This window comes from Ahaetulla prasina, chromosome 4 (genome assembly GCF_028640845.1).
Source record: "Ahaetulla prasina isolate Xishuangbanna chromosome 4, ASM2864084v1, whole genome shotgun sequence".
NCBI lineage: Eukaryota > Metazoa > Chordata > Lepidosauria > Squamata > Colubridae > Ahaetulla > Ahaetulla prasina.
In genome coordinates this window covers 48,467,481-48,491,871 of record NC_080542.1, presented here as the reverse complement: position 1 = coordinate 48,491,871, position 24,391 = coordinate 48,467,481, and the positions used below count along the sequence as shown (strand labels likewise).

General features: G+C 37.9%; 1 protein-coding gene across 4 annotated transcripts in view; it reads left to right on the top strand.

The window, feature by feature from the left end:
- Nucleotides 1-9,124: 9,124 nt before the first annotated feature.
- MAP3K14 (mitogen-activated protein kinase kinase kinase 14) overlaps nucleotides 9,125-24,391 on the top strand; it is a 58,164-nt gene continuing 42,897 nt past the window's right edge. For 2 of the 4 annotated variants that reach the window (XM_058182222.1, XM_058182219.1), the window contains exon 1: nucleotides 9,125-9,215. The gene's annotated coding sequence lies outside the window, so the exon portion shown is untranslated. Of the gene's footprint in view, nucleotides 9,216-9,807; nucleotides 9,946-18,227; nucleotides 18,332-24,391 lie in introns of those variants that run through there. The other 2 variants (XM_058182220.1, XM_058182221.1) reach the window with 2 other exon arrangements.

The window sequence follows — 24,391 nt, the reverse complement described above, 5'->3', positions numbered from 1 at the left end:
GATATAATTTTTAAAATCTTGTTTTTCTAAAATATAGAGAATAAGAAAAAGAAAATAAAAAATAAAATAAATATAAATTGATTACTTTTTCCTTTCTTAAAATAGTAATGGCCATTTTATTCTTTTCCCTTCCTCTTTGACCGTTTAAATCCCCAAATGCATAAATCTTCAATTCAATCTTTTCTTCTGTAGGAAGTTAGCACCCATCCCTCTCCTAAAAGAATGAAATATTTTAGGAAATATTAAAAAGGCAGCACATATTTCCCTGGATGAGAAATGGAGAAACATGTTTTAAACACAAAGCAGCTCCCACGTTCCTGCCTCCCCCCCATCTTTGTCAATGGGCCAGAGGCAGAAACTCAATTCCCCCCAACCTTTGTTAACCATCATCTGCAACACAATAGGACCATCTAGCAACAGAAACTCACCACATGGCACCTTGGAAGATTACATCAGCCAGCAAGCGTAGCTAAAAACCCCACCCCCTGGAAGTCTGACAACCAATCAGGATACTCTTCCTGTGTCCCAGGAAGTTCAAAGCTCAGAGAGGGCATAAAACCAAGGTGCACTCAGCATCTCGATCCTTTTCTGTTCAAGAACTCAAACCATGTGATCCTGTCCACCATTAAACCATCTTTCCAAGCAGTCTCCATGTTTCCAGTGTCTTTTTCCCCACTTGGAACTGAACCCAGATGGACATTTCTTCCAATACTTCTTTTAACAAAAATTCCATATAAGGCTTCCTGTCTTTTAAAAATGTCTTTATTGCTTTTTCTGACTAAATTGGTCGACTTTGCCATTTCCTCAAATTCTCTTATTTTATAATGCAATCTTCTACTGTGAGCATTTCATTATTTCTTCTTACAATAATCTTGCTACAGTTACAAATAATAATATAATACATTATGTAATGTAATGATATAATTATATAATGTATAAATATATAATAATATATAATAATAAAAGAATAATAATAATATAATATAATGTATAACGTAATGATGAAGGGACGCAGTGGCTCAGAGGCTAAGATGTTGAGCTTGTCGATCGAAAGGTTGGCAGCTCAGCGGTTCGAATCCCTAGTGCTGCCGTGTAACGGGGTGAGCTCCCATTACTTGTCCCAACCTAGCGGTTTCTTGTCCCAACCTGCCAACCTAGCGGTTTCGAAAGCACGTAAAAATGCAAGTAGAAAAAATAGGGACCACCTTTGGTGGGAAGGTAACAGCGTTCTGTGCGCCTTTGGCATTGAGTCATGCTGGCCACGTGACCACGGACACATCTTCGGACAGCGCTGGCTCTTTGGCTTTGAAATGGAGATGAGCACCGCTCCCTAGAGTCAGCAACAACTAGCACGTATGTGTGAGGGGAACCTTTACCTTTAATGTAATGATATGATATTAATATTGCTGATCAACTGTTTTCCTCAAATAATTAGAATTGTTGAAAGACAATGTCTTGCCCAATACATTAACAAACCACCACTAATATTGTTTCATTTCTGGGTAGGCAGAAAAACAGTTTCCTATTCTATTCCTACTCCTATTTCAGCTAGGTGGAAGCATTCCATTGACCTCAGCTCATCTCAAGAACTGAAGGTGGTCAGATCCACTTTGTGTTTGAATGTCTCAAAAGTATCTCAAGAGGCAACTGGACTTTCTGGTTTTTCTTTGAATACATTTCGCTTTTCATCAAAGAAGTATTTTCAGTTCTGACTGGATAGTGGGGAATGGAAGGATTTATATGCTTTGAAGACAGCTAGTCACTTGCATTCTTTTAACAAATCGTTGAGGCCACCTGGAGGTTTATCTGTGTCTTCAGGATTACCTGAGTAGTGCAAATGGGTGTGAACCCTCCTTGGAACAGTTGAAAGGACAGTGTTACATACTAGAGATAGATGATGTTATATCTCTCTTACTCTGTTGAGAGAGAACTATTCAGTTTTGACAGAGGGCCTCATTGACCCCTCTTTCAAGCCAGTAGTCATCTTTGTCCAAAATGTGGACTTTGCTGTATTCAGAAGAAATGGCCTTTGCTTTTAAATGCAGATGAATTGCTGAATCTTGTACTGAGGGGTTTGTTCTCCTATGTTGTGCGTTTATGAAGTTGTTCTTTTGTTTCCTCAATGTATAAATCAGTACATGGCTCAATGCATTGTACTGCATATACCACGTTGCTTAGTTTGTGTCTGAGTGTTTATATCTTTGGGGTGGACAAACTTCTGCCTTAATATATTCTTGGGTTTGAAGTGTGCATATATGTTGTGTTGGCTAAAGATCCTCCTGAGCTTTTCTGATATTTCTGTAATGTATAGAATGACAGTGTTGCTTTATTTATTGTTCTCTTCATTGTCTGTTATGGAGGAGCTCCTGTAGGGTCTTTTTTGAGATTTGATGAAGGCCCACTTGGGATAGCAACACATTCTGAGGTCTTCCTTTATGTGCTTTAGTTCTTTTTCTTTCCCATCTTTGCTGGTAAGCAGGCCTTCAGCTTGGTGGTGTAGGGTCCCATTTCCTGCTCCAGTAGGTGGTGGGAATCAAAGTTTAAATATTGATTTGTGTGTGTGGATTTTCTGTATACCTCAAATTTAAGGCTTCTATCTTCTTTAATGTGACCTGAAAAGTACAGATAGGGTAGAGTATTTTTTTCAACATATTTTCATGTAAATTTGATGTATCTGTCCACAGAATTGATATGTTTGGTGAATGCTTCCAGTTCCTGTGTTTTGATCTTGACCCAAGTATCGTCCACATACCTATACCAGTGAGTGGGGGGAATTCCTGTGAAGGAGTCTAGGAGTCCTTCCATTCACCACCATCCAGTTAGAGCTGAATAAGCTTCTTGGATGAGAAGCAAAATGTCTTCAAAGAAAAACCAGAAAGTCCAGTTGCCTCTTGAAAAAAATCATCTTTGGGTCAACCAGGATCCGGATGATTGAGACCTATCTTGCTAGAAGTTGGACTCCAAATTCCACTAATTCATTATACTCCTAAACCCAGATGGAACTTTCAAAAAAACCAATTGGTCCAAATTTGCCAAAAATTTTGATAAAACTATATGGTGGATTCCACCAATTAGTCAGCACTATCATAGATTTGTGAAAGCAATAATCATCTCAGCGAAAAGACATATACCTTGAGTATTTAGAAAAGAGTACATCCAAGGATGGAACGAAGAAACTGAAAGACTCTACCAGACCTTCCTATAGAATGGTAATCTGGAGACTGCCAATGATCTCTTACACAGCTTGAATGCAGTTTGATGTAAGAAGTGGAACAATAAACAGACTCACTAAATTTCAAATCTAGCAGGAAAGCTTGGAGACTATTAAGGAAATTTGGTGGAACTAAACAAACCAATGGCAAACACCCAATATAACTTCTGACAGTGGTGAAATCTGAACAGATTTATTACCAGTTTGCTGGCTGCGCATGTGTGCTGTGCACCAAATGCGTGCTGCGCGCATGCACACTGCACACCACGCACCAAATGCAAGGTGCGTGCCAAAAGGAGGCATGGAGTAAGTAGAACAGTGTGCGGCGGGTGATCAGCTGTGGCACACAATCTTTTTTTCTAATACTTTTAAAAGCATTTTTTAACAACCTATTCGAGCAAATAAGTTTTAAAAATGCTTTTAAAAGTAAAAAAAAAGGCTCTGATGATCATGCAGCTCAGCTGTGGTCATCAGAGCCTTTTTTTTAACCTTTTAAAAGCATTTTTTACAACCTATTCCAGCAAATAGGTTGTAAAAAATGCTTTTAAAAGTAAAAAAAAGGCTCTGACGATTGTGCATCGCTCACCTGATTATCGGAACTTTTTTTTTACTACTGGTTCAGGTGAACTGAACCGAACCAGGAGCATTTCACCCTTGACTTCTGATTAAATAGTCTCTTAAGTTGTATCTCTCCTTAAAGCTCAAAGGTGACAAGACACCCCACTTTCATCAAGTAAGCGCTTTTAACTTTTCATGATCAGGCCAAATGCTTTCTAAGTACTGTTGTCCCTTCTTTATAAAGGAAATTGACACTGCCATTGGTAATCAGAAATGTGGTAAAGCATCACTTTGGTGACATTCATGCAGAAATTATGATAAACTCTGGGAGGCGCACAAAGAATTGGATTGGAAAATTTCTCTCAGATGTAGTTTTCAATAGCTGCTTCAATAGTTTTCAGTAGTTTTCAATTCCCATAGAATTCCAAAAAGCTAAAAGGACATCACTTCTAAAACCTGGCAAACCACAAGACAGAGCTGAAAGTTACCACCCAATCACACTTTTGAACTCCTGCTACAAATTCCTGGAAAGATTAATTATAAACAAGATAGATTCCATAATAGATGAACATCTGCCCGTGGAACAAACCGGCTTCTGAGAAAATAGGAGCTGTGTAGATCAGGTGCTAAAGCGTAGCAGGCTATATTGAAGCAGGATTCCAATTAGGTCTCAAAACCACAATTGTATTTGTAGACCTAATTGAGGCAGATGACTTTGTTGGAAGGACAAATCCTTTCAGATAATTGGGGATAGTGTAAGTAAAATAAGGTGATTAAACAACAGTCTCCCACAAGGCTATTCAACTTAACACATATCAGATATGCTAGTGACAAGAGGTCGCAATTTTGAATATGCTGATGATTTGGCCGTAGCAGTACATAAAGGTAGTTTCCTGCCCAAAGATCTTAAAATCTTAGGAAAATTCTTCACTGACTGAAGGCTCACTCCTAGCACCAGCAAAACAGTAGCTTCATGCTTCCACTTTAAGAATAAATTAGCATATGAAGTCCTATTTAACAACATCTTATTCCCCTATAATCCCCATTTAAAGTATCTTGGAGAAACATTGATTGGACTCTCTCCTATAAGATATATCTAGAGAATATGACAGATAAAATAAATACTAGGAACAACCTACAACAATTTTGTGAAACTAAATGAGGTCATCAGCTGCAAACATTGGTTTACTCCACAACAGAATACTGTGCCCCTATATAGCCATACTAGTAAGCTAGATGCCAAACTCAATGACACCTTGAAGATTATAAGTGGATATATTAAAACCACTCCAATTTGCTGGCTTCCTTTTCTAAGCCATATAGCACACCAGCTTTACAAAGCCAAGATGTATTAGTAAGAGAATACAGAAAAAATATGAATAATTCAATCTTACCGATGCATGCATATCTCCCTCATTTATTTTCTAGAAGACTCAAATGGCACCTGCACAACATCCGCCCAACAATTTTAACACAGATTCCCAATGGAAAGCCAAAAATGGGTTGCTGAATGCCCAGACATAGACAGACATACAAACCCCCCCCCAAAAGGTACCAGACTTTGAACTACCATGTTAGCAATGGACAGTCCTGAATAGGATTTGTACCTCATATGGTTTCTGCCAGGACTCTCTGTATAAATGGTAGATAGAATCGTCCCCTCAGTGTGACTGCTGGGATCCACATCAAACTGTAGATCACATTGTGTCTGGCTGTAAATTGAGGGCATATTCAATTGTTAGATGACCCAGATATTGATATTTGAATATAGATATTTTTAACATTTATATTTTATCAAGTTTTGCTAATCTGTTTATATAATGCAAGACCATGTATGATATGCTATATGCTAAATAAACAATGTGTACTGTGTTGATGTTTCAGAACTGTGCAGCTAGTAGTACTATAAATCTTTATTATCCTTAATAGTTTCCTGAAGTAGTTCTCAAAATGTGATCTGTTCAGGAACTCTACTAAGTCAATTAAATATTTTGAAAATTTCTTAGTGTTAATTTTTAATACAATAAGTATCAATAGATATAACTACATAACCCAAGTTCTTTGGGATCCACAATCATTTTTATGCATGTAAAATCCATAAAAGATCAGAGATCAGAGAAGTTCAGAGAGCACCAAGGACCCTTCATTCTTTTTTTGCCCACCACTAGGATTAAAAAAAACCTTATATTTGAAAAGCTTTTGCCTGCTGCAAATGTAATTAATTGGTGCAACATTCTTGTTATGAGTCAGGCAGTTGTGGGAAGATTTTGGTAAAGATAATCAAGCAACAAATTTGCAAACACCTGAAGCAAACAATGTTATAACCAGTAGCCAACATGGATTCATCAAAAACAAATAATGCCAAATAAATCTTATTTGATTCTTCGACAAAGTGACTAAATTAGTGGATCAGTGAAATGCAGTGGACATACTATTTACTAAATTTCAGTAAAGCATTTGATAAAGTAGACCACAACCTACTTGTGGGATAGACAGTATCACCACTAGATGGTTTTGGAACTGGTTGACAAATCATACTCAACATGTAGTTCTCAACTGAACTACATCTACATGGTGGAAAGTAAACAGTGGGGTACCCCAAGACTCCCTTTTGGGCCCAATACTCTTCAGTATCTTCATAAATGATCTAGACAAGAGAATAGAAGGTGACAAATTTGCAGATGACACTAAGCTGACAGGAATAGCTAACATGTCAGAAGACAAAATCAAGATCTAAAAAGATCTTGGGAGACTGGAACACTGGGCTCGTAAAGTTTTACACATAGGCAAGAAAAATCAATTTTATAATACAGACCAGGTGAAACTTGGCTTAATGCCAGTACCTGTGAGAGGGATCTTGGAGTCCTAATGGATAATCACTTAAATATGAGCCAACAGTGTGGGCAGCCACCAAAAAAGACAATACAATCCTAGACTGCATTGCATTCTATCCAACAGGGATAGAATCAATATCACGTGACATTCTAGTACCACTTTACAAAGCCATAGTAATACTTGAAATACTGCATCCAGTTCTGATCACTACAATATAAAAAAAAGATGTTGAGACTCTGGAAAGAATGCAGAGAAAAGCAACAATTAAAAGGGGTCTGGAAGCCAAAACATCCAAAGAATGGATACAGGAACTGGATAGTGTAATGAAAAGAAGAACTAGGGAAGACATGATAGCAGTGTTCCAATATTTGAGGGGCTCAGTGTTCCATGGATAAGGGGATCAAACTATTTTCCAAATCACCAAAAAGCAAAACGAGAAACAATGGATGGATTGTTGGAGAGAAGCAACCTAGAACTAACGAGAAATTTCCTAACAGTGAAAGCAATCAACCAATGGAATAGCTTACCTTCAGAAGTTGTGGGAGCTCCATCACTGGAGACTTTCAAAAAGAGACTGGACAACCATTTATCTGAAATGATATAGAGCAGGGATGTCAAAGTGATGTCATCAGGGCGGCATCACGTGACATATCGGGACTTTCCCCCCCCCTTTGCTAAACTGGGTGGGGGCTGGGGCAGCATATGATGCATCCGCCCCGCAGGCTGCGAGTTTGACACCCCTGATAGAGTCTCCTGCCTGAGCAGTGAGTTGGAGTAGAAGACCTCTAAGGTCCCTTCCAACTCTAATATTCTATATTCTGTGTCTATGAGTTAGAAGGGTTGTGGGTACAAAAATTTGCAGAGGGAACTATCAATCAATAACCTTAACCCTAATTCTAACTAACCTATTTGCTAGGGATTGGGGAGGAGAAGAAATATGTGAGATAGCCAAAATAAGTGAATGCCATCCATAGGTACATGAAATTCACTGGTAGATACCTTCATTACAGTATCTTGAAAAAAAAGTCTTCAGAAATTATGAAAAGATTGGTGCATAGGAAGCAGATGAGTGATAATAGACTTGTCTTGCAGACAGAATTCAGGTCCTGCTGCAGCTCTGATTGGCTGTTTTTAACACAAGTTAAAAAAATGGACCATAAGAAAGGCTGAGCGCCAAAGAATTGAGGCCTTTGAACTCTGGTGCTGGAGAAGACTCCTGCGAGTCCCTTGGACTGCAAGGCGAACAAACAAGTCAGTTCTAGAGATCAACCCTGACTGCTCTTTAGAAGGCCAGATCCTGAAGATGAAACTGAAATACTTTGGCCACCTAATGAGAAGGAAGGACTCACTGGAGAAGAGCCTAATGCTGGGAAAGATTGAGGAGAAAAGAAGAAGGGGACGACAGAGAACGAGGTGGCTGGATGGAGTCACTGAAGCAGTAGGCATGAGTTTAAATGGACTCCAGAGGATGGTAGAGGACAGCAAGGCCTGGAGGAATGTTGTCCATGGGGTCGCGATGGGTCGGACACGACTTCGCAACTAACAACAACAACAACACAACTTACCAATGTGGAAAAGAATGATTTTCTTTATATGATACTTTGTAATAGGAGCATATTGACAAATCACAACTAGGCAAAACTCTTGATTATTTCCTGTCAAGTCTGCATTGACTTTTAGCAACCCTACAGGTAGACAGCCTGGATGATCGGCCCCTAATTTGCCCCTTCAGAGGTTTTAACAGCACACCCATCATTGCTGTAATTGACTTTTACTTCTGATGGTCTTATTCTTCTTTTTCTTTCTTTTGTTCCCAGCATAATGGACTTCTCTAGAAAGCAAAGTCTTCATGTAATGTGTCCAAAATATAATTTTGGACCGGATTATCTGCACCTCAGGTGAGAACTCTGACTCGACTGGTTACATGACCTATTTGTTCGTTTACTTATCCTTGGTATTTTTAGTTTTCTCTAATATTAAATTTTCAAAGTGTCAATACTCTTATTTTGTTTCTTCTAGCTTTCTCTTTCAGGATCTATGACACAGACCATCACTGCGTGATTGTTTCTAACATGGATGTTATAGACACGTCATGCCATCTTAATATTCTCCCTTAAAAGTGTACAGCCAGTTTTCACTTCCGCTTAGGGAGGAGGAGGAGGAGGAGGAAGAAGAAGGCCAAAAAGTCCAAAAAAGAAAACCAGGAGGCAGGCTAACATTTCTCTATAGCCCGAATGATTTAAAAGAAATCACGGCCGCTTCCAGACATCGGTCCGAAAAGAGGCGGGATTGGGAGGACTTGCGGGGCAGGCCACGCCAAGGAGGTTCTGTGGGAGTGACGTACGTAACCGCTCTTACAAGCGAATGGTCGAGCGGCTTCCTCAAGAAGATTTGAGGATTGGCCTTCCCCGCCGAGCGGGAGCTACCGTAAGAGGCGGGGTTTCAGGCTAATGAGAGGATGTGATTGGGCGACGGGCGAGGCGGGGGCGTAACCGCTTGTCTCCTCCCCCCTCTCCGTGGCCGTTTACTTTCTTCATAGTCTCCGGCTGAACTGCGGAGGAGGCTGCGAGTGGTCGGCCGGCTTCTCTTTCTCCTTTTCCCCCTCCGACAGGTGGGTTTCTGCTCTGCGCCGCCCCCACTCGCCTTCCAAAGGGCTGGTTATGGCCGATCCCTGCTTCTGCTGTCAGGAATGAGTGGAGAGAGAGAAAGAGGAGCGACACGGCTTCTTCAGACAAGCCTTTTATTTTTATTATTTATTTGTTCGGTCTCTCTCGCTTTGTTCTTCTACCTCGCCTGTCTGTCCCGTAGAGTTTCTTTCCCACTGCCCCGTTTTAACTTCGGCCCGGAATGCCGGACCGCTTCTTTCGCCCCGGGAGGAGGAGTTAAAATGCGAAGGGAAGTAAAGAGCGCCTGAGGATCGGCCCGCTTTCCGCTTCTTTCGAGAGGTTTTGCTGTTTTCTTGGTCCTCTTTTTCCCAAACTCCCAGACGTTGCAATTGCTGCAACCCGATGCCGTAGCCTGCCTTCCGCCCCCGCAAGTTTTTCTGTATTGAATTGTGTCTGATCTTCGTTAGCAAGTTCCTCCTCGCGAAAAAAAAAAAAAAAGAACTGTTCGTGATATTGTACTGTGTGGGAGTTATAAAAGTCGTATTTCATTCGTTAACACTTTCATTTTCCCGCTGCTTCTCCTTCCGTTTTATACAGCAAAATCATTTTATACGTGCGCGATGGCCCTTTTTGGTGGTCGCACTGTCAACTAGAAGATTGTCTCTCTGAACGTTGTCTGTCTCGTTTTGGTGGAACCAGCAAAGAACCGAACTCCTTTATAGTTAACGTTGATGTGTGAGTTTTCTGCTTCAAATGATGGATTGGCTCAATTGTTGACATTTAGATTCAGATTCTCACCTAGTCTTAGTCCCGGGTCAGGCTCTTGAATCTTGAGATCTCTGAGCCTATGCATTGTATAGGTAGTCCTCAATTTATGACCACAATTGAGCCCAAAAGTTATGTTGCTAAGTGAGAAATTTGCTAAGTGAATTTTGCACCATTTTACAACTTTTCTTGCCACATTTGTTAATCACTGCAGTTGTTAGTAACACGGTTGTTAAGTGAATCTGGTTTAAGTGAAACCCCATTGACTTTGCTTGTCAGAAGGTGATCACATGATCCCAGGACACTGCAACCGTCATAAATGTGAATCGGTTGTCAAGCATCTAAATGTAAATCACATAACCATGGGGATGCTGCAATGGTCACAAGTATGAAAAATGGTCATAAGTTATTTTTTTCAGTGCAGTTGTAACTTTGAGTGGCCACTAAGTGAACTGTTATAAGTCAAGGACTACCTGTATGTGTTACAAGAATACAATATTGTATAGGGGGTGGGTAATATTTTTGATTATGAAGAGATTGGATAACCATTTGTCTGAAATGGTATGGGGTGTCCTTGTTTGAGCAGGGCATTCAACTAGAAAACCAACAAGGTCTCTTCCAACTGTGTTATTCTGTTGTGTTCTGTTCTAATTGAATATAAAGTAAAATCAGGCTATGAAATCAACAGTTATAGCATAAAAGGAACTATATCTAAAAAACTATAAGGATACTGCTGATAGGATAAAGTTGTAATTTTGTCATAAAAATAGTATTTGTATTCTGTCATCTAGAAGACTAAGAGAACAAGATGTGGCAACAAAACCTGTACAACTAATTAATATGTGTCTTTCTGCCCCAGTATTTATTAGGCTAACTTTTCTTGATATTTGTGTTCATTCATATGCGCATGCACACATACCCACTCACACACTTGATATATTATATCAATGATATATTATTCCTATCTTGAAAGTTCAGAGGCACCATATTTATTTACTGCAATTACAATACATTCCCAGGTTCCTTTCACATATCTTGACTAGTTCGTTAAGTCTTTTTGTCTTCCTCCATGATCTGCCTTGATCCAATAAAGTAGTTTCTGATAAGCTTTCAGATAATAAACATATTTATCCCCAGGCCCAGAGATTTAATATTTATAAAGACATTTACACCTCAAACTCCAGTTTCATTTACAAGAGTTCCACTTGAGTAAACCCTCCCCACCAGGAAAAGCCATTAATTAAAACTTCTTGAAAGTAATTATTAAAAAAAATTCTGAAATATCGAAAAGCCTACCAAGAAAATGTCTTCAGTTTCTGTACAAATTGATTTGAAGAGAAAACAATGGATTTCTTAGGTCACTGTTCCACATTTCTGCTAATGGTGACAGATATTGTATTTGTTATTTGTGGAAAAAAGTCCTCACAAGCTAGAATTGAAAAAAGGGTAAGGATATTCCTCACTTGCAGAGAACTTTTGTGTATGAAGGAGATTATTTCATTCTTGTAGGTTCATATTTAAAGAAGAAAACTGTCCTGTAGAAGGCAGCCATAACAGAATCTTGGTCTCTCTTTCCCAGCTTCAGAATTGGAACAGAAAAATGATATTTTGATTGGCATCACATGGGCATTCAAGCCTAGTTCACATAGCATGATAAATTATAATATTCATTTGATTTGTATGTTGCCAAAATTCAACCAGCTGTGGCTTATTCAGTATACAATGGTTTAGTACAACGTAATTGCAGCCACAGTGTAAATTCAGTGGTAAAGACTATAATTCTATTTACAAATATCTGACAGTAAGATTCTCGTCAATTTACAAAAGTTCATTTCGTGACCATTTGAAGTCTCAACAGCACTGAAAAAGTGACTTATAACCGTTTTTCACACTTATGATCATTGCCATGTCCCCACAGTCAGGTTATCATAATTCATATGCTTGGCAACTGTCTAATATTTATGACGGTTGCACTGTCCCAGAGACATCTCCCTTTTGTGACCTTCTAACAAGCAAAGCCAATGGGAAAGCCAGATTCACTTAGCAACTGTGCTACTAATTTAACATATGCAGTGATTCACTTAACAAATGTGGTAAGAAGTTGTAAAATGGAACAAAACTCACTTAGCAAATTTCTCTCTTGTAACAGAAATTTTTTATTTCTCAATTGTGGTCATAAATTGTGCCTGCATTTAATTCACTGACACGGTTTATCAGATAATCATTTACTTTCTGCTATAGAGATGAAGAAAAATCTTAGTTCTTAGCTATCATCCAAAGCTAACTGATGTCTGCAGCCTGCTAAAGAGTCCTGATGACAAAAAGAAAATCTGGCTGTTAATGATTATAAAGTTGATTATAGCCTCCAGCAATTGGTGATCCTGACTCGACAATTGCTTTCATTGCTTGGACACCTTGTTTCTCTTTCCATATTTCCAAGACCACCTACTCTCATCCCAACCCAACCCATCTTCACAAAGATGAAGGGGAAAAAAGGCAGTTGTATAGGATAGGAAAGGAAGAAGAAAAAACAAAGCAATTAGCCCAGATAGCTGGAAGACAATATTAGGATTGTGTAAAAGGAGGAGTGTGAATCTAGTTAACAGAAGTTAGAGCCAAATAAGCCTGATTCTTTTTTATTGTAGAACAAAGTGCATCCTCATCTTTTACAGGTGACAAAATATCTTCCTCTTATATAGGATTTCAGTACTAGATTCTTAAACTCAACTTCTTGCAACAAGTACATAAATGCAGGGATGCAGGCAGTAATGAATATTTCAGGTTAATGTCCAAAGTTTTGTGAATAGCATTGGTTGCTGGTTGACTTCCAGGTAAAATTCAAGATGCTGGTTGTTACCTTAAAGCCCTTCCTGGAGAGATCTGAGGAAATACTTTTTTCCAATAGTTTCCACTCATCTGGTAAAATTGAGCAAAGTGGATATGATTTGGGTTCCTGTTATTAAATATTGCCATCAATGGACAACATTGATACAGTATCTGGAAAGCATACGTTTCCTCCCAAGATAACTATAGTTCGCTCCCTTCAAGTATTTCATAAACCTCTTTAAGAACTCATGGAATATTCTCCTTCCAGGAATTTGGCAGGACCATCACCCTTTTAGCCTTTGGGAAGATGAACTAAAGTAGAAGAAATAGAATGAAGTAATTGGAGCTTGAGGCAAGGCATCCTAACAGGATGATTAATGCTCAGGATTGTTGTTGATTTTTGTTCAATTGTTTAATAGTTACTGGTATTAATGTTTTCTGAGCCACCCAGAGTTGTTTAAGATGGGCAGTTATACAAAGCTTTTAAATAAACAATAAATGGCTGGCTCTGTTCCCAGATCTGAGGTTAGGATCTCTGTGGAGTTTCTGGCAATTTTTTGGCTGCTATTAGTATAGTTCTACCTGCCAATCCAGTTTTTTTATAAATATATATATTTATATAGTTTTATATATGTTAAATAAAACAGGGATTTCCCACTCCTCAGTTGAATTTGCAATTTAATACACATCTGTAAGCTGATGTGAAGAGATTCAAAATATTTTAAACTTATTGGATTAAACCACTTTATGATTAAAAGAGACATCTATTACAACCTCCTCTTCCTTTGTGGTAATTGAGCTTTTCCCCAGTTTAATCAAAGATCCACCTTTCCTGTTTGCTGTAGCAGACTTATCTCATCCTGTTATATTAATTTATTGTTTTTAACAATAAAAGTTCCCGTTTCATGATTCTTCAGAATTATACTGAAGCAAGATTAGCCTTTATTAAACATTTTTCCTCGCAGTTGGTGTGGTACAGGTTGCCCTTAACTTACAACAGTTCATTTAGTGACCATTCAAAGTTCTAATGGCACTATAAAAAGTTGCTTTTTACCGTTTTTCACATTTATGACCATTGCAGAATCCACATGGTCAAAATTCTGACACTTGGCAGCTGACTCATATTCATGAGGGTTGCAGGGTCCCAGGGTCACGTGGTTATCTTTTGGGACATTGTGACAAGCAAAGTCAATGGGGAAGCCAGATTTACTTAACATCTGTGTTGCTAACTTAACAACTGCAGTGATTCATATAACAACTGTGTCAAGAAAAGTTATAAAATGGAACAAAATTCAGTTAACAACTCTCTTGCTTAGCCACAGAAATCTTGGGTTCAATTATCCTGCATGTATAAGTTGAGGACTACCTGTATTATCCTGCGTGATTATTTATACCAGGGGTCTCCAACCTTGGCAACTTTAAGACTTGTGGACTTCAACTCCCAGAGATCTTTGCTGGCTGAGGAACTCTGGGAGTTGAAGTCTTTAAGTCTTGCCAAGGTTGGAGACCCCTGATTTAGACTGCTAAAGCATCATCATCATCTTTATTATTAGCAATAGACAAAATTATCACTGTATACAATAGTGTTAAAAGATATTACTACTACTACTAATAAGTTATAACGTCCATAATAATAAAATACATGGTATCAAACAGTATGGCTCTTGCCCTTGGTTACATGATGGGAGAGCGGGTAAATGTGTGTGTAAATATAGATTCTCTAACATTTTTAGAGATATCTACAAGAAATTGGTGCAGTAAACATCTTTAATCAGATTTTCCTTGTAGTCATTGTTGGCTGCAAAGTATTTTGCTACTGTGATAGTTGGGTTATGATTATTTAGATATTTCTTTATTGTGCCTTTTATAATTGTATCTGTTTCAGGTTTATAGCTGAAGACCTTTTCTGACTTCCCTCAGACATGTTCATATAATATAGTTATCAGCCAAAGGAATAATTTATTTATTAAATAATATCAGAGAAATTCGGGATCAGAATTTTGAACTTTGAACTTATATTTGCAGCTACCTAATTTGAGTAGGCAAGTTGCATTTCTGGCTAAAAGGAGAATACTATAGGAGGTGGATTCCTTGAAATAGAAATCAGGAGTAATTAAAAGTGATGTCCATATCTGTATGAAATATGGCAGAATAAGAATGGAAAGAATATGATCTCTTGAATCCTGTATTGAAAACTTTTTTTTACTAATTCTCAGGCTATCTATTTTGAGTGAAACTGATATTCTTAAAGAAGTAAACAAGCCAGAGGTTATCACATGCCACAAGATGTGACATCCTGAGAGCAAGTAATGTAGTACAGCTCTTTTTGAACATGATTGGATCTTCCAATTGATTCAGAAACATAGTCTATCCTTCAGAAAGCAATTAAATATGCCTTTTTACTTAGTTATTAATCAAAAGCTGCACTGGTAATAGAAATACATGAGAAAAATCAATAGATATGAGGCATTGCAACAATGTATTTTCATCTTAATTTTAGGAAAAAAATAGGATTTTAGGAAAAAACTATGCCTATTAACAGAAGTATTAAATATACTCTCCTAACGCATCCATAATTTTATGTATTATTAATTCCCCACTTTTACCATGTAAGAGGTGAATTGAGAATTATGATTATTAATTAATTTTTAGACTTTATTATTTTTATACATAACTCTAGGTGGTGAATATACATGATGCTTCTTTTTTCCCCTATTGTCACCATAACAACATATAATGATATATGTAAGAAGGAACACAAAATTTAATTAAATATGCCAAGATTGAGTTATAAAGTATGAAGAAGAGAAAGGGTCAGAAACAAATAGATGCTGAATAAAATTGCAAAACAAAGTTTTGCAAAATAAATATTTTATATATTGAATTGCAAAATAATATGTGAAGAAAGAATAAATTGAGAGGAATAAGAAAATTGGGCTGGCTTGAAATAGATGAGACCTTAAAGCACAGAATAGCTAGCAACATAATATTTGATGAAATAAGGTTTCCTAGTTATTTAATTTGGATTCCATCAACATGGGTCAATCATTTGTGATTAATGGATTCTAATGTGACTAGTGGGCTAGTAGAAAGATTAGCCTTTGGAACTTTATAAAGCTTAGGCAAATTCATAAAAATGTAATGATTCATCAAGTAAGTGGTCTCATGTCATTCACAGTTCTGAAGCTTAAATTCTAAGCTCCTTGATAAAACCTCAGTTTGACTTCCACTTGCTCAGAAGCTCTCAAACATTTGGCCCAAGTAGAGAACTATCTTTGTTGAATACTAAGGCAATAAAGACATAGAAAGTTGATTACTTCTGTCTTTGTTGGGGTTGCAAATTTCCCCTTTTAACTAGTGTACTGCAAAACCATTGTCTTTTCTCCCCAGATGTTTCAGCAAAATTTATTGTCTATGTACCTGACAGCTCTGCCCTATGAATTCCTGGCTTTTGCACAACTCTCCGTTGGCATATTTAAATGTAAATCTAAAAATCAAAAAGTATCCAATGTCAGAGCAAAAGAATATATGTAAAAGTCATTTAGTGGCACAAGTTGAATCAATATCGCACCAGCTGAAGTTTCTTTTTAAAAGGCAATTTTGTATTGAAAGCATTTCCAGTATTACACTTCTGTAACAGTGTTTGCAATAAATCTGCAGTAAAACTTGGCCAGGGTTTTTGTTTTGGAGATTTTAATTTTGTTTATAGAAATTAAAAGGCTGTTTTCCCATTTATAAGGTTTGACAGTCATTCCCAGTCCTTGACTTAGTAGCAGGGCAGTATATGCTTTAGGTGTAGGATACTGTAGATATACTGCAGGATGAGTCATTAGTTGTTCACATTTTTTTTCTTTCAAGTTACATTTAAATAGCAGCAGGCTGTGTATGAAAGCGTGGGTGCAGAGGAAGCACTACACTCTGTTCAGAACTGGCCTGTAGCAGTTGCTGCAAGGCTGTGCATGCTGCATTTTAAAGTTCAGATATCTAATCATCTCTGGTGATTCATCCTGTCTGGCTCAGTGGCTTGCCAAGTTTCATGAGGATCTTTATACAGCATATTTGCAACTGTGGAGTCATAGGATACATTTAGCTGAGGATTAACTTCTTTGGGCACATCTTAAGCTGGGCTAGCTTCTCTGTAGTGGTTTCTTGAATGAAGAACATAATGTATTTTTCTCATTAATATCATCAAAGAATCCTGGCAACAGCTTCAGCATTTTTTAAATAGTTCTTTTTAAACACATTTTCTTCACTTACTTCAAAACTGAATTCAAAAGGGAAAAAAATTATTTGTCTTAAAACACTTCCTGGAGTGTTTAGCTTTTGGGTTAACTAGATTACCAATTCAGTGATTGGGCAGTTTGCTTTAAAAGGTTTCTAGATTTTGTTTTAAATCTGCTTTACTAGCATGGTGGTCTACATACGAAAAGGCACAGTAGACAAAATCTAAGCCTTTTGATTTTTTGCAATTCTGTAGAATGCTTAAGGCTGATACAAAATAGTTGGGAATCAAGTATATATGTGTAGAATTAAGGTATAGAATGTCTTTGAGCAATTTTGAAAATAATAGAAAGTTAAGCTGGTTGGAGCTAATCTCACTGGAGGGGGGAGTTGAGTTCCAAAGGACAGAAGCTATTTTCTCCTAGACCCCGCCAGCCGGAATACCTGGCAGCTGGAAAACCAATGGGGGCCTGCAGCTTGCTTTCTCTGCCTTTAAATGTGATTATCTACACCTTGAATTGTACCCAGAAGTAAATTGGCAGCCAGTGCACCACAGAGCAGTGGTGTTAAATGGGCCACTTTTGGGACCCCAAGAACTGCCCATGCCTCTGCATTCTGCACCAGGTGTAGTTTGTAAAGGCTCTTCAAGGGTCGCTCCATGTAGAGCATATTGCAGTAATCCAACCACGAGATGACTAGGTTTGAATGAGTGAGCACAAGGACTCCTAATGCAGGAGTGCCCACAATTGCTGCACAACATGAAGTTGTGGAAAGGCTCTCTTGCCATGACTGCCACCTGCTCTTTGAGCAGGACTTAGGAGTCCAGGAGTGAAGTTGGAGTAGTGCCAGCATTAAATATGTCAAAGTCCTGGATTTTGGGAGTCCATACTTTCAAAGTCCCTTGGTCTTGCCAAGGGTTCAGCTGAAACCTGTTGTACCCCATAGAGGCCATCACAGTCTCCAGGCACTGCAAGACGGCAATAACAGCATCACTTGTCTCACCAGGGCCAAGTGCACACTGCAGATACCTCAACCCATGATGCTGGGTAATCTCAATAAATATTAATAAAGGCTAAGCATATTTCATTGTAATTGTCCATACATTTTCTATGTCTATAAGCATTTTTTTCGTAAATCACAGGTACGGCGGAATCTCCAGCTAGAGGGAGGAGTTAAGAGTGGAGCCGAACTTAGAGTCCTTCCATTGCAGGAAGTTGCACTAGGCCTGACCTTCCCCAGAATTCTTGAAGCCTTGTCTGATCTTTCCCTAAGGAAAAGTAGTCCATCTGGTTAGGTACTTGCATTAAAGGTGACTAACGCTATGCTTCTCTTGAGACTTTTCATGAGTGGTTTGGATTACTTGTATCTGACACAGGCAACATTGAATAAATGGGTTCATAAATTTATATTTGTAGTATTGAAGGATTTATCTGCTACCATTGCTGTAAGAATGGCATAAATAATCCATTGGCATTGACCAGTTACCAGTTTCAATGTACACAAGTGTGTACAGTTCAAAACAATATTTTAAAATATGGAATATCATAACAAAAATCAATATACCTAATTATTTCTTCCCAGGATATAACCACTTGGGAATATTGCAAAAATGTACTGTTTAATCATACTAGGGGGACGTGGTTGCTCAGGGGCTAGGACGTTGAGCTTGTCGATCGAAAGGTCAGCAGCTCAGTGGTTTGAATCCCTAGTGCTCCCGTTACTTGTCCCAGCTTCTGCCAACCTAGCAGTTTCAAAAGCACGTAAGTAGAAAAAACAGGGACCACGTTTGGTGGGAAGGTAACAGCGTTCTGTGCGCCTTTGGCGTTGAGTCATGCCAGCCACATGACCACGGAGACATCTTCGAACAGCGCTGGCTCTTCGGCTTTGAAACGGAGATGAGCACCGCCCCCAGAGTTGGCAACAACTAGCACGTATGTGCGAGGGGAACCTTTACCTTTACCTTTAATGTAATGATATGCTATTAATATTAATAAATGTTCTCTTTGCACATATGTACTAGTCATTCCCGACTCTAGGGGTGGTGCTCATCTCCGTTTCAAAGCTGAAGATGTCTCTGTGGTCATATGGCGGGCATGACTAAACACCAAAGGCGCAAGGAACTCTTATTATTATTATGCATTATTATTTTTAAGATAATAATGGGGTGATTTGCTAGGGGTTTTTTTTTGTTTGTTTTTTGAGGTTAAAAATTCACTAATAACCTGGTTGTATGATATCTTTTTCATCTCAAAAAATTACTACAAAAATAAAATAATGCCCTTTGAGAAAATGAACAAAAATGCATATTGCAGAAGTTGTGTTTTTAAAATTAGTCTTAAGGTAGTTTAAGAATTTAAATACATAATACTTTGGAGAAGGATTCATATAGTACGATGCAACAACATAGTGTACAGTATGTGACACTGCCATGGACTACATTTGGACTGATCTAAACACTTTTATGGTAGACTTTTGAGATATATCAGAAACAGAATGGACCCAGCAAGGCTGTTTATTCCTTATACAGGCAAATATTCTATCTTCAGGCAAATATTCTATCTTCAGTTTGGGATAATTAGTTTATTCCTTATACAGGCAAATATTCTATCTTCAGTTTGGGATAATTAGAAAGGCATGATGGAGAAGGTCATCCATTATATTTTGTAGCATATCTGTAATTGGAATTATAGTAATGGCAAGCAAACTTGGAGCATGTATTTCTCTCAGGGAACGAAGATAATGCTTATAGAGGACTTCAAAAGATTCACATGATTCATAAAACCAAGAGGAACCTCCTGGTGCTAACTTTGGATCTGTGGAAATCAAGAAAGCCCACAATTTGTAGCTCTTCCATAAACAAATTCAGTTAAAAAATATTTTTTCCTTCCTGTGTTGTTTCAGGAAAATGAGCATTGCTTGCCTAATTGAAGCAAATCCCTTGAGATCATGAGTCTAACTGGGGACAATACGGCAAATTGGTTTTGCTTTTGAGATGCAACATCCTCCTGTTCTTTAAAAAGATAATGTATCTGCAAGATGTGACTGAAAATTGTGGCTTCTGAAATGTTAAAAAGGTTTTCTAAGCAGCCAGCTGAAGCTGGAGAAGAGAGAAGTCACTTAACCTACTGAGAGAGCACTGTTTGTGTGGGATTCCAGACGTGGGTGTTCTTTACAAGAAAAGGGTTGGCAGCTGAAACAGGCAGAAGCAAGCCCTCAGCCAAGACTGCAACTACTATATGCAAAGTCAAACCTGCTCAAGCAAATGCAAAAAAGGAGATTAAGAGTAGTGTCCATAAAATAATAAATTTAACAAAGTCAATGTGATGGCAAAGATAGAAAAGCGCATAGGTGCTATTTTTCTTTTGGTGGCTTTCTGCTAAAGGATAGAGATGAGGGGGTGTTTTTTGGCAAGGATCTTCTGTGATCTGGGTCTGAAGTGGGCTATCTGAATATTTGCTTTACCTGCTTCTGTGTTTTATACTGCATTGTGCAACAAACCATTTTGGCCAATTTTTAAAAATGAGAAATGTAACTTTAGAGGAGACCTGTTAAAATATAAAAAGTTCTTAGGTAGAAAAGATAAGATAGGATCTTAATTAGAAAGGACTTCTTTAGTTCCAAAGAGGAAGGTGACAGTTATAAATTCCTCGATTAAATTGAATTATATAGGGCTTCCCAGCTCATACTGCTGAATTAAAGGTTACTGTTTTGCCATTGCTTTCTTTCTAGGGCACAACTAAGGCAGGACTAGAATTCATAGTCTCCCAATTTCTAGCTTGGTACCTTTAATTACTACACCAGATTGGTTCTTCACATATGCTTAGATCAATTCAGCAATATTTTATTCTGCAAATGGAATATGTGCTCATTGCCTGCGATTCTCAGACCAATAATAAACAATTGATTTCATATCTTGTAATGATAGGCCCTACCCTCTGCATGGGCAGCTGTATTGACAGAAGGAGGACCACATAAAATATGGGAGTGCTTGGAAAAGACTCAAGATTTATATGTAGTGTGTAATATCTATTTAAAAACAAAACAACTTTAGGGGAAATAGCCTAAAACAAATAGAAGTGTGGTTTTTTTTTGGTGGGGGGACTCTCATGGAAGAAAGTAGAAGGGAAATGAAGCGTATATGCTAGGCCTGTGATGACGAACCTATGGCATGCTTGCCCGAAGTGGTACACAGAGCCATGTCACCTGGCACACACCATGTTGCGCATTCCTCTTCCGGGTTTCTGGCACACATGTACGCACAACGATAAGCTATCCTTCATGCGTATGGCAGTGCCTGAAAGAGCTGGTCTTCCGGTTTCCGGCATGCGTGCTGGCCAGTTGATTGTCACATGTGCATGTGCACCAGAAACCAGAAGATCAGCTGGATGGTGCACATGTGCATGCTGGAAACTGGAAGTTCATTTCCCGGTGCGCACATGCCCCCAGGGCAGCTCCTCTTCTGGCTTGTGACTCTGACGAGCATGCACAATGCGTGTGCACGCTCCCTCCCTTTTCAGCACTCGGTGCCAAAAAGATTTGCCATCACTGCTAGGCAAACCCCATAAATGAGTTTCAGATACAGCCCCACCCTTCCTGGCTAGCCAATATTTCTGGAGGTCTCTTTATGCTTCTTTCAAATACAGGAAACAATTGATCAACCACCTTGCGTAGGTGGCAGGAAACTTTACCTTGCATGCCTCACCCCAGCAGAGTTTAAAGTCCAAGGTTTCTGGCTTCCAGAAAGTTTCAAGATGCTATGATCAAAGGAGAAACAAAGTTTCTTTCATGGCTTCTAGCCAAAACAGAAAGTGGATCCTTGCCATACAAAGATACTGGAGCCTAAGCATTTAGGCAGGCACTTCTAGCTGTAGTTGAATCTTAAAAAGCCATGCCCTCCTAGTTCATTATTTTATAATATGTATAAGTAAAAAAGAGATTGGGTTCTTATAATAAAACAATTTTTAATGTTCCTTTTTAATTGTCACAAAGATTTACTAATTTATTTAAAAAAAAGATCACCAAAAAAAGAGAAATATTGAAACTCAAATGTTTGTGTTTGTGAATATCAAATAGTATAAAAATGTATACATTGACATTTAGTCTCATTCCCAGTTACTTTTAATCTCTTTTGAAAGAGACTTTTTTTTTGAAAAAAGTTTGTTTTTTAAAAAAACAAACCACATACAAATCTTTTGAAAAAGATATCAGTCAGGTATATAATTAAACACTTTTCAGATTTCACCCCCTCATTATAATGTGTATCCAATATTTTTCCCTTCCCCTCTTAAAATTTTATTATTTGCACATTTCTATCAAAACATCTGTTCTATTCCTTTATCCTGAATGTATTGAATCAAATCTATTTTATTTTATTTATTTTATTTACTTATTTTGTCACAACAATATATATAAGCATCACACAAAAAGATTATATAGTATATAAACATATATATGAGGAAATATTAGGAGGTATAAGTGTGTGTGTGTGTGTGTGTGTGTGTGTGTGTGTGTGTGTGTGTGTGTGTGTATATATATATAGGTCTTTGGTTGTTCGGGTTTTCTCCCGTGTAAAATTGGAAGTGTCTTGGCGACGTTTCAACGAAGTCTCATTCGTCATCTTCAGGCTTCAGCTTCGTGCTTCTGGGAGCAATGTGTTATCGCAGCTGTTTCTTCCTTTTAACTGCTAGTGGGGGTTTGAACTGATTGGGTGGGAGCTTGGCTGTGCTCTGATTGGATGGGGTTTTTTCTGTGCTCTGATTGGCTGGGGGTGTGTCCTGTGTTGGTGGGGGCTTGGTTGTGCTCAGTCTAGTCTGTGCTGCAGGGGGATTTGAGCTGGTGAACTGCATAGCTGTTGTTTGGCTTTGTGGTCGTGCTACATCTTCATAGTGGGTGTCAGTCTGCTGCATGAATGGATTGGAGGGGTTTGAAAAAAACCACAGAAAAAAGCACAGAAAAAAACCCCATCCAATCAGAGCACAGCCAAGCTCCCACCCAATCAGTTCAAACCCCCACTAGCAGTTAAAAGGAAGAAACAGCTGCGATAACACATTGCTCCCAGAAGCACGAAGCTGAAGCCTGAAGATGACGAATGAGACTTCATTGAAACGTCGCCAAGACACTTCCAATTTTACACGGGAGAAAACCCGAACAACCAAAGACCTATATACAAACACCCGTGAAAACCTCAGAAAACAAATATATATATATATATATGGTCCTCTTAGGAATGGGGTGAGGTTAATAGTAGAAAGTTTTTGGTTAAAGCTTTTAGGATTATGGGAAGAGACCACAGAGTCAGGTAAAATATTCCAAGCACTGATGATTCTGTTACAGAAGTCATATTTTCTGCAATCTAGATTAAAGCGGTTAACATTGAGTTTAAATCTATTGGTTACTCTCGTATTATTGCAATTAAAGCTGAAGTAGTCTTTAACAGGAAGGACATTACAACAGATGATTCTATGAGTTAAACTTAGGTCTTGTCGGAGGGGACGGAGTTCTAAGTTTTCTAAGCCTAGGATTTCAAGTCTGGTGGGATAAGATATTTTATTATTTGATATTTGTTTTCAGAGGAGTGAAGAACTTTTCTTGTAAAATATTTCTGAACACGTTCAATTGTATTGATGTCAGAAATTTTGATATTTTGAAATATTGATGTCAGAAATAGTTCCCACATTTTTGCCCCCTTTCTTGCCCCTCCCTTCTTTATTAAACAAAATATAGCCATACTTATCCCTACTGTTATCAAAGACAGACCAGTAAAAAAAAAGATAAAAAGAAGGTAATCTCTATAAAAATCTGTCCTACATTAAATCTCACCTTAATTTCAAAAAGGTCTCTCTCATCACTTATTATTTCATAATCCCATTCCAAATAAGAAAAAAATTAAAATAATAAACAAGATAAAAAGAACAAAATGAAAAGGAGCAAACATACCCCATTTCTCACATAATTCCATAGTTATATTCAAATATTCTATTGGAAGTTTTATCTCAAATTATTTCAATTTAACTACGTATGTTTAAAAACTGCATATTTTCTTAACTTATTAGATTCCTTGTTACCCCATTCCTCCTCTTCTCAACATTTTTATAATCCTCTAATCTTTAACATAAATTTTAGTTTTACATTATGATATGCTTTTTATATTCTTCTCTATCATTGCTGCATGCAGCTCATTTCTTTAATATTCCAGTTCTGTAATCATTTCTTATATTTCTTGCTTAAATGACAATTGTATACTTCTTATTGTCCCTTGTTTTCTACTTTATTCTTCGATGTTATGAATCTTAAAGGTCAGCCATCTGGTTACCAAAAATCCTCCTTTGAAATTGTCCTGAAATCACAAAGATATTTCTCTCCTATATTT